General features: G+C 32.6%; 1 pseudogene; it reads left to right on the top strand.

Moving 5' to 3' along the window:
• The first annotated feature begins 382 nt into the window (after nt 1-382).
• LOC140955835 (uncharacterized) lies at nt 383-3,670 on the top strand (annotated as a pseudogene).
• The last annotated feature ends 9,505 nt before the right edge of the window (nt 3,671-13,175 follow it).

Below are 13,175 nucleotides of genomic sequence, written 5' to 3'. Positions count from 1 at the left end.
ATTTTTTTTTTTTCAATTTCATCTCTTAAAATTTGATTTAATTTGATTTTTATATCAACTTCAATCCTTATTTTTATAATTGTTATTTGCTTTTTTCTTATTATTTTTTTAATTGAATTTTTTTATTTATCAGATTTGATCCTCATTCTTTTTGCTGATAAGAATCATTCCCTTTTGAGAAAACAAACTTCTGATTTTGTAATTTTTTGAAACGAAATGATATCATCTTTGACATAACCATTCCATTTAAGCAAGACTGATATAAGATGAACTTTTGAAATTTTTATATTGCAAATAGAATGAACTTGGAATACAGGTTAATTTATAAGTCCACAATTGGTGATGAAATTTTAGGATGCCTGGGTGTCGGTACGCGGGTAGAATGGTTCCTTATCTAGGACTGAAGGAGAAGATGTTGGAGGAAGGTCAGAATTTTGTTGGAAGAGAGTAATAAAGGGATAAGATTAATCTATACTTGATTGATTGATATTCTCACAGAAGCTTCTTTTCTTCCCTGTAGGCTGAAGACATATCAGGTTTCCACGCCAATACACACATCCCTATCATTATTGGTGCACAGATGAGATATGAAATTACTGGAGATCCACTTTATAAGGTTAATTGCTTTATATTAATCATATACTGTCTGAACAGCATTTTCGATGAAGTTTTGTATCATTTTGATTGAGCCATAGCTGTTCATGTTAGATTAGTCATGCATGAATGATCTCTGATCTTAAAACTGCCTAAAATAGATTTGTGTCTTCCAGGATATAGGGACATTCTTCATGGATATAGTCACCTCTTCTCACAGCTATGCAACTGTTAGCGAGTTCTGGTACTGATTGTCATTTTTAGTTAAATTCTGGCAGTGATTTTCGAAGTAAAATTTCTATGCATTCATATGGATGATTCCAAGTTCATAGAAATGGTTGCTAAGTTCCTTTCCTGTCATTTACCTGATTATCTGGTTGCTCGTACTGTCCACACTGTTATCATACCCTGTGTTATTTTGACACCTTTGCCTGATGTATGAGTAGGTCAGATCCAAAGCGACTGGCTAGCACATTACAGACTGAAAATGAGGAATCATGCACAACTTACAATATGCTGAAGGTATGTCTCCATTCTTATCTCTTTCTTACTGATATAGAATTTTGTGTATGTGTACCTTGATGTATAGAATTTATTTCAATCTTTTTGAAACTTATTTTGATAGTAACTTGGTTAGGGCTGTACTTCGCATCCATTCAACACTTGCCTTGTAGTTTTTTTTTTTTTTTTTTTTCATATTACATAAATTTTCCTGCTAAAACACTCTACACATTTACTGGAACCTTTAGGTCTCCCGCCACCTGTTCAGATGGACCAAAGAAATGGCTTATGCAGATTATTATGAGCGTGCTCTGACAAATGGTGTGCTAGGCATCCAAAGAGGAACAGAGCCTGGAGTGATGATTTACATGCTTCCACAACATCCTGGAAGTTCCAAGGCAAAAGCTATCATGGATGGGGGACATTGTACGATACTTTTTGGTGCTGCTATGGAACAGGTGTGGAATCTGTTACCCGCTTTATCCTTTCTTACCTGCTAATTCATTCACCATTTTTAATCATTTTTTACTGCTAATAAACCACATTGTTTTATTCCACACAATGCATTTTTAATCCAATGCGGATTATTCCTTCCTTTGTTGCATCTGAAGTTTTCAAATATTTTTAAACTGATGCAGTTTATTCCACTCGAAGCATGTAGGATTCTTTTCAAATGATTTTTAATCTGATGCAGATTAATCCTCTATTCATTGTGTTTGAAGTTTCCAAATGTTTTTAAACCAATGGGATTAATGTCAATTGATGCATGTGGATTTCTTTTCAAATGATTTTTAATCCGATGCAGATCATTCCACCATTCCTCTGCTTCTGTGCTCACAATTTGATATTATTTTTTGTTTCTGACTCTAAAGGAATTGAATCATTTTCAAAGCTGGGAGATTCCATATATTTTGAAGAGGAAGGAGAAGTCCCAGGTCTTTACATTATTCAGTATATATCAAGCTCTCTTGATTGGAAATCTGGACAGATCATGATCAATCAGAAAGTTGATCCTGTTGTTTCTTCAGATCCTTATCTTCGGGTGACTTTCACCTTTTCTCCAAACGAGGTATTTGCTACAATTGATCTATCACAGAAGCATACAGAAGTTAGTGTTACTCTTTAAAGGAGGTCCTTGCTATATATAAAAAAATTCAACCTGGATCCTCCTTGATTAGGAAAAGGAGAGAAAAACACTGCTAAATCTCCTGTAAACTTATTATTATGTTCTTTGCGCAAGAGCTCATAGAATCAAAAGTTTAATAAGGGCTGAGAAAAGGGTAACTGATGATCATAATGGATCAGATTTGTGCAAGGGTCAAGCCAAGCATCTACCTTGAATTTGAGGATACCAGTTTGGACACATTTAGATGGTGCTACCGCAACAATAAACTCTCAGAGTTTGGCTATACCGGCTCCAGGTGTGAAGTATGCTCATGAATCATGACTGTTTATTTCTTAATCTACATGTTTCTCATATTTGATTTAATTTGTTTCGTAAGAGCTAATGGGAGAGCTCGATTGGAACCACCTTTCGATTGGCATCTTCGGAGGAAATCCTGGTGTTGCCTTTAATATTCTGCTTCTAATGCAGGTAGTTTCTTATCAGTCAATAGAAAATGGAGCAGTGGTGACAAATTAAGCCTACAGCTTCCCATTAGTTTGAGAACAGAGGCCATACAAGGTATTTTCACTCGATTCTTGCTTGAAATGTAAAATATTTTTATAATTTCTATAATGATGATGGTCATATAACTGACAAAGTCCTCTGACAACATTCAGATGACCGGCACCAGTATGCTTCTATTCAGGCAATACTCTATGGTCCTTACCTGCTTGCTGGTCATACCAGTGGTGCCTGGAACCTCGCCGGGTCTGTTGATTCTCTTTCAGACTCTATAACACCAATCCCTGCCTCTTACAATGAACAACTAGTATCTTTTTCCCAAGACTCTGGAAATTCAACTTTTGTGTTAACAAATTCAAACCAGTCAATTACAATGGAAGAGAACCCGAAATCTGGCACTGACGCTTGTCTTCAAGCCACATTTAAAATTGTCTTTAATGACTCTACGTCCTCCAAAGTCCTCGGAATTAATGATGTTATTGACAAATCAGTGATGCTTGAATGCTTTAGTGCAGCAAGGAAAAGACAGCAGCCTTGCCGTCACAAATTCTGCTGCAGATGATGGTTCATCTATCTTCCGTGTAGTTTTGGGACTGGATGGAAAAGATGGAACTGTATCCCTGGAATCAGGAAGCCAGGAGGGTTGCTATATATACAGTGGTGTCAATTACAAGTCAGGCCAGAGCATGAAGCTTAGCAGCAAGTTAGGGTCATCAGATCCAGGATTTAATCAGGGAGCCAGCTTTGTAATGAACAAAGGACTAAGTGAATATCATCCAATCAGCTTTGTGGCACAGGGGGACAAAAGGAATTTTCTTCTTGCACCATTACATAGTTTGAGGGATGAATTTTACACCATTTATTTTAACTTTCAAGCTTAAAATGTGTGGATAGAGCTATTGTTTCCATGATTGGAAAATAAAGTAAAGCTCATATTTATTAACAAAAGCTGGCAGTTGTTATCAGTGCTATGCTCTTAGATAAATTGAATGCAACGCAAGTTTGGCCAAGGAAGATGTTAAAACCTATTGCATAGATCTGCTCTTCTCAAGATTTTCATTTTGACATTTAGATCAAAATTTTGGATTTGGAGGAAAATTCAGATGACAGGACTGAGTATGCTTTCAGTTCAGGCAATCCTTTATGGCCCTTGTCTCCTTGCTGGTCGTACTATTAAGCGTGTTTGAGAGTGTAGTTGCTGTTATTTTTTAAAGTGTTTTTTACTCAGAAAAGCATGTTAATAATATTTTTTTAATTTTTAAAAATTATTTTTGAGATTAACATGTCAAAATAATTTGAAAACATCAAAAACATATTATTTTAAAACAAAAAAAAAATTTAATTTTTTAAAAAGTATTTTTTCACCGCAATGCCAAACTTAAAAAATATAGCAGCTGATTCTCTTTCAGAATGGATAACTCCAATATCTCCTGCTCACAATGATCATCTGGTTACTTTTACACAACGATCTAGACACTCCACCTCTTTATGGATCAATTCAAACACTGGGTCTGGCAACAATTCTCCTCTCCATTCATTATTTATTGTGTTTTTGAAAAAAATTGATATTTTTTAATTTTGAAATTTTTTATTTTTATTTTCAAATAGTATTGATGTCAATAATAAAAAAAAGTTTAAAAAAATTATTTTGATATATTTCTAAATAAAAATATTTTAAAAAACAATTTTTTCCAATTACTCATTTTTGCTAACAAATCTTCCTCGAAACCTTCAACAAGTATGGATGTTATTGGCAAATCAGTGATGCTAGAACCGTTTGACCATCCTGGCATGCTTGTAGTTTATCAAGAAACGGACAGCAACCTTAATCTTCAAGTTGCAAAACACGACCGCTCTGTTTTCTGCTTGGTTGCGGGGTTGGATTCAAGAACTCTGTATCCTTGGAGGCTGAAAGACATAAAGGTTGCTTTGTGTACGGTGGGGTGAAGAAACATACAGGTGAAAGCTTGAAGCTCAAGTGCAATTTGGATAAAACAAATCAAATAGAAAGCCAGCTTTGAAATGAGAGCAGGAATGAGCAAATATCACCCAATGAGCTTTGTAGCGAAAGGGGCAAAGAAATTTCTTCTGGGACCATTACTGGACTACAGAAAGGAAACATGCACTGTTTATTTCAACAATGAAGCTAAATTAGTAAGGGTATGCAACTGTACAGGTAAGTAATGTTTTCTGATAGGACTTTCCAAGAAGCAGGAAATACAATTAGTTAGTTTCGGCTCAATCTTTCCTGTCCCTTCCGCGTGATTTTACTTCTATTTTGACAAATTGCTTGCAGTTCGATTATGTACTAACTACGTTGCAGAGAAGAAAAAACAAGACATAGAAGAAACTAACATTGGTTTAAACATCAAGCATGGCCTCTATAGAACAATGGCATGCAAACCTGCTTAAGACAACTGAAAAAAATGACTGCAGGCGTTTTATGAACAGGATTGTTTGAAAAAGAAATAAATTGCACAAGAAAAAAAGATGTCACAATATTACGCAGATGTCAGAGTAATTCATCTCAACTTAGTTTTTGGGATTTCAGTTTCAGAGAAAGTGGCATTCATAGATGACAATCCAACAGTATCAGGACTGTTGAGCTGCTCAAGCTGCTTCTTACCACGGCGAAGCAAATACTCAATGTAGATGAAATTCTTGCGATCTACTTGTTTGGAGTTGCGGCGAAACTCAGCTGAAACAAAGGATTCAATCTGCCGTCGATCTTCAGTGGACTTTGAACGAGCTGCTCGTAAGAAGCCTCGGTACAGAGTAAGCACTTGCTTCTGCATTCCAGAGAGTCTTGTTCTTCCTCCTGTTGATGGTCCCATTGCATATTTTCAATGCACTTCACTGATCAGATTTTGGTCTTCTAAAGCACTAATCAACAAGGAAAACAACATCAGTCAGTTATGCTCGTATTGGCATTTTATCAAACACCATATGGCCATTCGGAGCAGGAAGAAAAAATACTAACGTAGTGAAGAAAAAAAATTGCAGAAGGAACCTTAGACCAGATCAATGAACTGGGTCCTTGTCCTTTTTACCAAGGAACTTGGAAAGCACCTGTGAACACGTATTGTAAGAGAATGATTGCCTCTCGTTTTGATCAACAGTACATAGAATTCTTAGAGAGAGGGATTATTTCTTCACGTAATTCAATCGAGAAAGAAGTGAAAACCGATCACCGGAATTAGATGAATCTGAAACAAATTCCAAACCATTGATAATGGAGCAAGAGTGTAGGAAATGAAGAACAGATTCAGCTAGGATGCGAGAAAGAATAGTGACTTTTTGGTTATAGATTCAGCTAGAGAGGGTGGGGGGATGGTAAGTTTTGGGCAAACCTCGAATGACTCCCCAATGCACCGTACATTTCTGGAATAAATTATTGACAAACCTGGACAAAGGACTCGACATTGGGTCTCAATAATTTTAATTGAAACAGACAATAATTTTGCACTGAATAGGTTTATTGCAATTTAATTCTATAAGAAACCAGACTGCAAACAAAATCTGCATCATGTAAATGCACATTACTCTCTTGGACTTGAAAATCTTGAGTTTAATTAAAATTATTGAGACCCAATGTCGGTCCATCTAAGATTCGTTGAAGGCAAGAATCAGACTTACCAATAATTTAAGCCACGGGCCCAATGGACTCTATGCATTATTATACATGAGGTTCAGGTTCTAAATTAATTGGATATAGATTTATTATATTCGAGTCACGTGAATTAATAGTCTAACAAAAATATATTTGGGGAAGATGAATGGGTCCAAGTCCAAGAAGGTTACTCTCTTTCCCTCTAGTTATGTGGATAATAAAATGAGAGTCAATCAATGCATCGTGAGAACTACAAGGAAAGATGAGAGGTGATTCATCAAATTAAGAGAGAGGATTGAAAATTATAAATGAGAGTCCTTATCCTTCTTATCGGATAAAAGATGCAACATATTAGAATGGACATAAAGAATTCTTGTTTGTTGGAGACAAGATCATATACCATTCTTAAACCCTCCTTCAAGCATGCCGAGTACTACATCATTTGAGTGTGTTTCATTACTAGTCGAGTAATTTATTTTGAATGTAAGAATATAAATATTTAGATGTTGTTAATATTTTTTTAATATAAAAAAATAAATTTAGGGGTTGATTTGATAGATTTGATGGGTCCAAAAATAATTTGAATAATAAATAAAAATATAATTTGATTATAAAAAATCAAGACAATATTTTTTATAAAAATATATCAAAATGACAATATATTAGATTGATTCATGTTTAACCTGTCAAATCAACAACCTTGGTTATGAGATCATGATAGCCTTGTAAAAAAAAAAAAACTGAAACAAACTATGAAATCAAGTTCCTAATCAACTCAATATTTAAAGATGAAATTAAAAAACAAATCTAAAAAACATTTTAAGCCAACGTGAATTTACTTGCCAAACTAAAAATCTAGGTTATGAAACCGTGATAACCTCATAGAAAAAAAATAAAAAACAAATTATGAAATCCAATTTGCAATCAATCTAATGTTGAAGGATAAAATTTAAAAAATAAATCAATTAAAAAAAATGATCCACTTCAACATGGATTAACCCATCAAACTCAACAAATAAAAATAATAAGAAGACTAATTTCCAATAAATAAAAAATTGAAAGATGAAATTAAAAAAAATCAATTAAAAAAAAACATGAATCAACTAAATTAACTCGCCAAACTCATGATTTAGGTCATAAAGCTCAAATAACCTTATAGAAAGTAAATCAAAATAAAATCATGAAGGTCAATCCTCAATAAGCTAAATATTAAAAGATAAAATTAAAATTAAAAAAAAAAAAACAAGTTAACCCACTAAACTTATAACCTAAGCTATTAAAGGCAGAGGTAGAGGGTGGCTAGTAGGGGCCAAGGCCCATGCAAAATTTCCCCCTTGTCTCCCCCCTTGAAAAATTATAAATTTTAGTTGTACAATTAGTAAAATTTAGCTTTAGCCCCTTAATTTTGTTTTTGATTTAGCCCTCCAAATCTAATGTCCTGGCTTCATCCTTGTGGGTCATAGAAAGTAAAATAAAATAAATTATAAAATTTAATCCGAATAAAGTAAATATTAAAAGATAAAATTAAAATTAATAAAAAATAAAAAAGGAAAGCATTATTAAAATGATTAATGTTTTGCTTGTTAGGCGGTGTAGAGTAAACACATCATTTTTTTTTTTTAATATTGTGCTAAACAAGAATTCTATTCCATCGGAGAAATATCATATACCATTCTTAAACACTCCATCAAGCATATCATATTTTGTGTAAAGATAATATATATGTATATGTTTTGAAGCAAATCTAAGCATGCAAGTTGTAATTTGGAGAAGCTACATATGTTGTAATAATTCAGATTCGTTTCCTTCCAAATATTTGTGTGATTGTTTGACAATATTTTGTGTGATATTTTCATTTCCTTTTTACATTTGTGTTGGAATTTGTTTACGCATCCGTGTATTTAGTAAACCTTGGATGATCAGTGATGTATCCAAGGACATAACTTTCTTGAAAATCAGCTTCCATTCTTCATTTTAGATACATCACAAATGTGGCGTTGCGGTAATTTTTTACTCTTTTAGGTATTTGGAAATCAAAAAATAGAGAAGACAAATTTTTTTTGTTTTTTTATTAGTGAAATGATGGAATGAAAGTCGTTACCTAATATTTTAGTCACTAGAAACCGTAATTGATTTTAAAGATTGAGTACGGGGACTGATTGCGTAAAAAAAAGATATTAGCATTCCAAATACGCTCTACTTAAAGTAAGTTGCATTGTTTAATTGTCTCATATATGCTAAGGTGTTATTGTATTTCTAATTGTTGGTCCATCTATGGTTTAAGAAAAGTCCTTCTCGATAAGGAAATTCTTATTTTATCAAGTAAAACCTAACCATTCTAATATTAACAAAAGAGTTTAATATTCATAATATATCTTATGTATAAGGTTGCAACCCCGGATACTAAAAGAAAATAAAATGATTTTTTTTGAAAATCTTAAAATATTGGCTTAGTTCTCGTGACTTTAATAAACTGGTTGTTAAAGTTAAAATGCATGCTAACATATATTTTTAAATTTTTATTGTATGAAAATACAATATGATTTTTTTTTAGACATGACAATAAGCATGAAAACAAGATATATATATGGAAAAAAAAATTTACAACATTTCAGAGATAACTCAAATATTTTAATATCATATTTGTATCCTTATGATATAAAAATACAAATCAATATTAATTAAAATAGTATTAAAAATACGTGCCAAAAATCACAAATTTTTTTGAAAGGATTTATGGGATTTGTTTTTAAAATATACAATATATAACATTATTGGGTTTGGGCCCAAAATAAAACTGGGTTGAGATTGGCCCCAAACAAAAACCAACTTCTTTCTACAAGACTGGACTCAACCCAGCCGAGTGGGCTGGGCTGATGGTCTAGCCCAAAACTACCAATGGACTAGTTAATTAGTGTGCTTGTACAAGATAAACGTGTCCATGTCCAAAAAGATAGCTCTTCCATCTAGTTATGTGAATAATAAAAGAAGGAAAATATGAGAGTCAGTTAATGCATCTTGAGAGTTACAAAGAAAAGGAAAGATGAGAGGTAATTCATCAAGTTAAAGAGGATTGAAAATTATAAATGAGAGTATTTGAGAGTCCTTATCCTTCTTAATTTTATCCTTTTTATCAAATAAAAAGATGCAATATATTAGAACAACAAAGTAATAAAAGATGGACATAAAGATTTCTTGTTTGTTGGAGAAAATATCATTTGCTCGTGCTTTATTATTAGTCGGATAATTTATTTTGAACATAAAAATATAAATGTTTAGAGGTTGCTAAAGGTTTGTTTTTTCCTTTAGCAGAAAAAAATTAAATATAGGGGCTAACTCGATGAAATTGATGGATTCAAAGATAACCTAAATAATCAGTAAAACGTAGTTTCCTATAAAAAATTAAGACAATATTTTTTTTTAAAAAAAATATTGAAATAACAATATATTAGATCGACATGTGTCTAACTTGTCAAATCCACAATCCTTGTAATGAGACCATGATAACCCTATAAAAAATAAATCGAAACAAACTATGAAGTCAAGTTCTTAATCAACTCAATATTCAAGGAAGAAATAAAAAAACAAATCTAAAAAACATTTTAAGCCAATGTGAATTTACTTGCCAAATTAAAAATCTAGGTTATAAAACTGTGATAACCTCATAAAAAAAAATAAAAAACAAATTATGAAATCCAATTTGCAATCAATCCAATGTTGAAGGATAAAATTTTAAGAATAAAACAATTTAAAAACAATGATCCACTTCGACATGGATTAACCCATCAAACTCAACAAATAAAAATAATAGGAAGCCTAATTTTCAATAAATAAAATATTTAAAGATGAAATTTTAAAAAAAACATGAATCAACTAAATTAATTCGCCAAACTCGTGACTTAGGTCATAAAGCTCAGATAATCTTATAGAAAGTAAATCAAAATAAAATCATGAAGGTCAATCATCAACAAGCTAAATATTACAGGATAAAATTAAAATTAAAAGAAAACAAGTTAACCCACTAAACTTATAACCTGAGTTATCAAGGGCTAAGGTAAAGGGTGGCTAGTAGGGGTAAGGCCCATGCAAAAATTTCCCCTTGTCTCCCCCCTTGAAAAATTATAAATTTTAGCTTTACAATTAGTAAATTTAGCTTTAGCCTGCTAATTTTGTTTTTAATCTAGCCATTCAAATCTAATGTCTTGGCTTCATCCCTGTGAATCATAGAAAATAAAATAAAATAAATTATGAAATTTAATCTGAACAAAGTAAATATTAAAAAATAAAATTAAAATTAATAAAAAAAATAAAAAAGCAAAGCATTATTAAAATGATTAATGTTTTGCTTGTTAGGCGGTGTAGAGTAAACACATCATTTTTTTTTTTTAATATTTTGTGAAAAATGAATTCTATTCCATCGGAGAAATATCATATACCATTCTTAAACACTCCATCAAGCATAGCATAGTTTGTGTAAAGATAATATATATGGATATGTTTTGAAGCAAATCTAAGCATGTAAGTTGTAATTTGGAGAAGCTACATATGTTGTAATAATTCAGATTCGTTTCCTTCCAAATATTTTTGTGATTGTGTGACAATATTTTGTGTGATATTTTCATTTCCTTTTTACATTTGTGTTGGAATTTGTTTACGCATCCGTGTATTTAGTAAACCTTGGATGATCAGTGTTGTATCCAAGGACATAACTTTCTTGAAAATCAGCTTCCATTCTTCATTTTAGATACAGCACGAATGTGGCATTGCGGTAATTTTTTACTCTTTTAGGTATTTGGAAATCAAAAAATAAAGACAAGAATTTTTTGTTTTTTTATTAGTGAAATGAGGAAATGAAAGTCGCTATTTAGTATTTTGATAACTAAAAACTGTAATTGATTTCAAAAATTGGGTATAGGAACTAATTGCATAAATAAAAGATATTAGCACTCCAAATACGTTCTATCTAAAGTAAGCTGTATGTTTAATTAACTCATATATGCTAAGGTGTTATTGTATTTTTAATTATTGACCCGTCTATGGTTTAAAAATTTTTTTTTTCAGTAAAGAAATCTTTATGTATTGATAATATGTCTTATGTATAAAGTTGTAACCTCAGATACTAAAAGAAAATAAAATATATTTTTTTTTGAAAATATATGAGAAAGTCATGTTTTGGTCAGATACAACGTTAACAAAAGAATAATAATATTGATTACATGTCTTATGTATAAAGTTGTAACCCCAGATATTAAAAGAAAAGAAAATGATTTTTTTTTTGAAAATATAATGGAAGGTCATGTTTCCAGTTTCGGAGGGAGAGGGGTTGGGAGCAAGGTTGTTAAAATCGCGTTTTGACTCGTAAAATCGTATGATTTTACGAGTCAAAACATGCATTACAGGTTGAATCGCTTGAAAAAATTGAAAATGGATAAAATCGGGTTTAAATCGAGTAAAATCGCAAAAATCAGATGAAATCGAGCAAAATCACGATTTCAGGACCAATTTTGCGATTTTGACAAAATAAAGCCCCGAAACAAAATCCCCCTCTTAAACAGCTGTCAGATTCCTATTGGATTATTCCTGCACAGTCACGGACTATTACCCCTCATTTTACACCCAAAAAAGATAGAAAGAAAAAGACTGAGAGAGACTAGCAGAAAAAGAGGGGCTTGATGAATTTACCGAGATCGGAGGATTCGAGGACTGAAGGTTTAAGATGAGAGTGGAACCAGCAGAGAGAGAATTTGGAGCATCGGCGATTCGGGCTCCCATTGATTAGAGTAAAAACAAAAAACCCCAAGATGATCAGACAGTGAGGAGAAGAGCAAAAGCTTCGTGGGCACGATTTGCTTTCCCTCGCGGCAATGGCCTGGTTGAGCCCTTGTTTGGGTCCACGACCAAGAGAACAGCAACACGACAGCGAAAAGCAGCAGAGCACGCCATTCTTCCAAGGGCTACAAGTCTTCACTGCTCATGGAAGCTTAAGCGGCTAAGTATAATTTGTTTGATTTCCCATTTCTGTAGCTGTCACTAAATTTTAATTCTGATTATGATGCTATAGATTGTGTAGAAGCCTTAACTTTCTTTGAAGATCAAAACCCATCAATCAATCAGCCTTTAGTTTTGTTATCTGGATTTTGATATCAATCCATCATGATGAGAGACGGCAAGTTAAAACAATCTTGCTATGTCCTTCTTCATCAGCAGAAGTAATAGGGAACAACCTAGACCTCGTTACTGAAATCTTGCTCCGTGTACCGGCAAAACCACTCCTTAAGTTCAAGTGCGTGTCAAAGCAATGGCTTTCTTTAATTTCAGACCCTAAATTCTGTGTCTCTCATACTCACCACCAACCACCAACAGCACCCTCTGCTCTCTTCCTGCTCAACTACTTGGCTTCCAGCCCTCAGCTAATTGTCCCTTTAAAAAATGAGCCTATGCCTATCACTATACCCTAGTAGCAACTTCGCTTGATGTTGTGCTGTGTTTGCGCAACAAAGTGCAGAGGGTCTTTTTACTCTCCTTTCTGGTTCAGTTTTCTGGTTTTAAAATTAATTGGATTGAATTAATAGGGTAAAAATTGGACTGAAAATTGTTGAATTTGATTGAATTTAATGCCATTTCAGTATTATAGAACTGAATTAATTAGATGAATTATTATGTATGAATTTTTATTTAAAGCATGAATTTTTTTTTATGTATTTTAAAATTTCTTATGATTTTACGATCTGTTTTTACGATCCGAGTTTGTAAACGGCTTTCCGTGCCGTGTTAAAATCGCGATTTTAACAACCTTGGTTGGTAGCCTCTACAAGGAAATGCCCATTTCTTTATAAATATTTA

The sequence above is a fragment of the Populus alba genome, chromosome 1 (genome assembly GCF_005239225.2).
Source record: "Populus alba chromosome 1, ASM523922v2, whole genome shotgun sequence".
In the NCBI taxonomy this organism is placed as follows: Eukaryota; Viridiplantae; Streptophyta; class Magnoliopsida; order Malpighiales; family Salicaceae; genus Populus; species Populus alba.
This window is presented reverse-complemented; position numbering and strand designations above follow the sequence as displayed.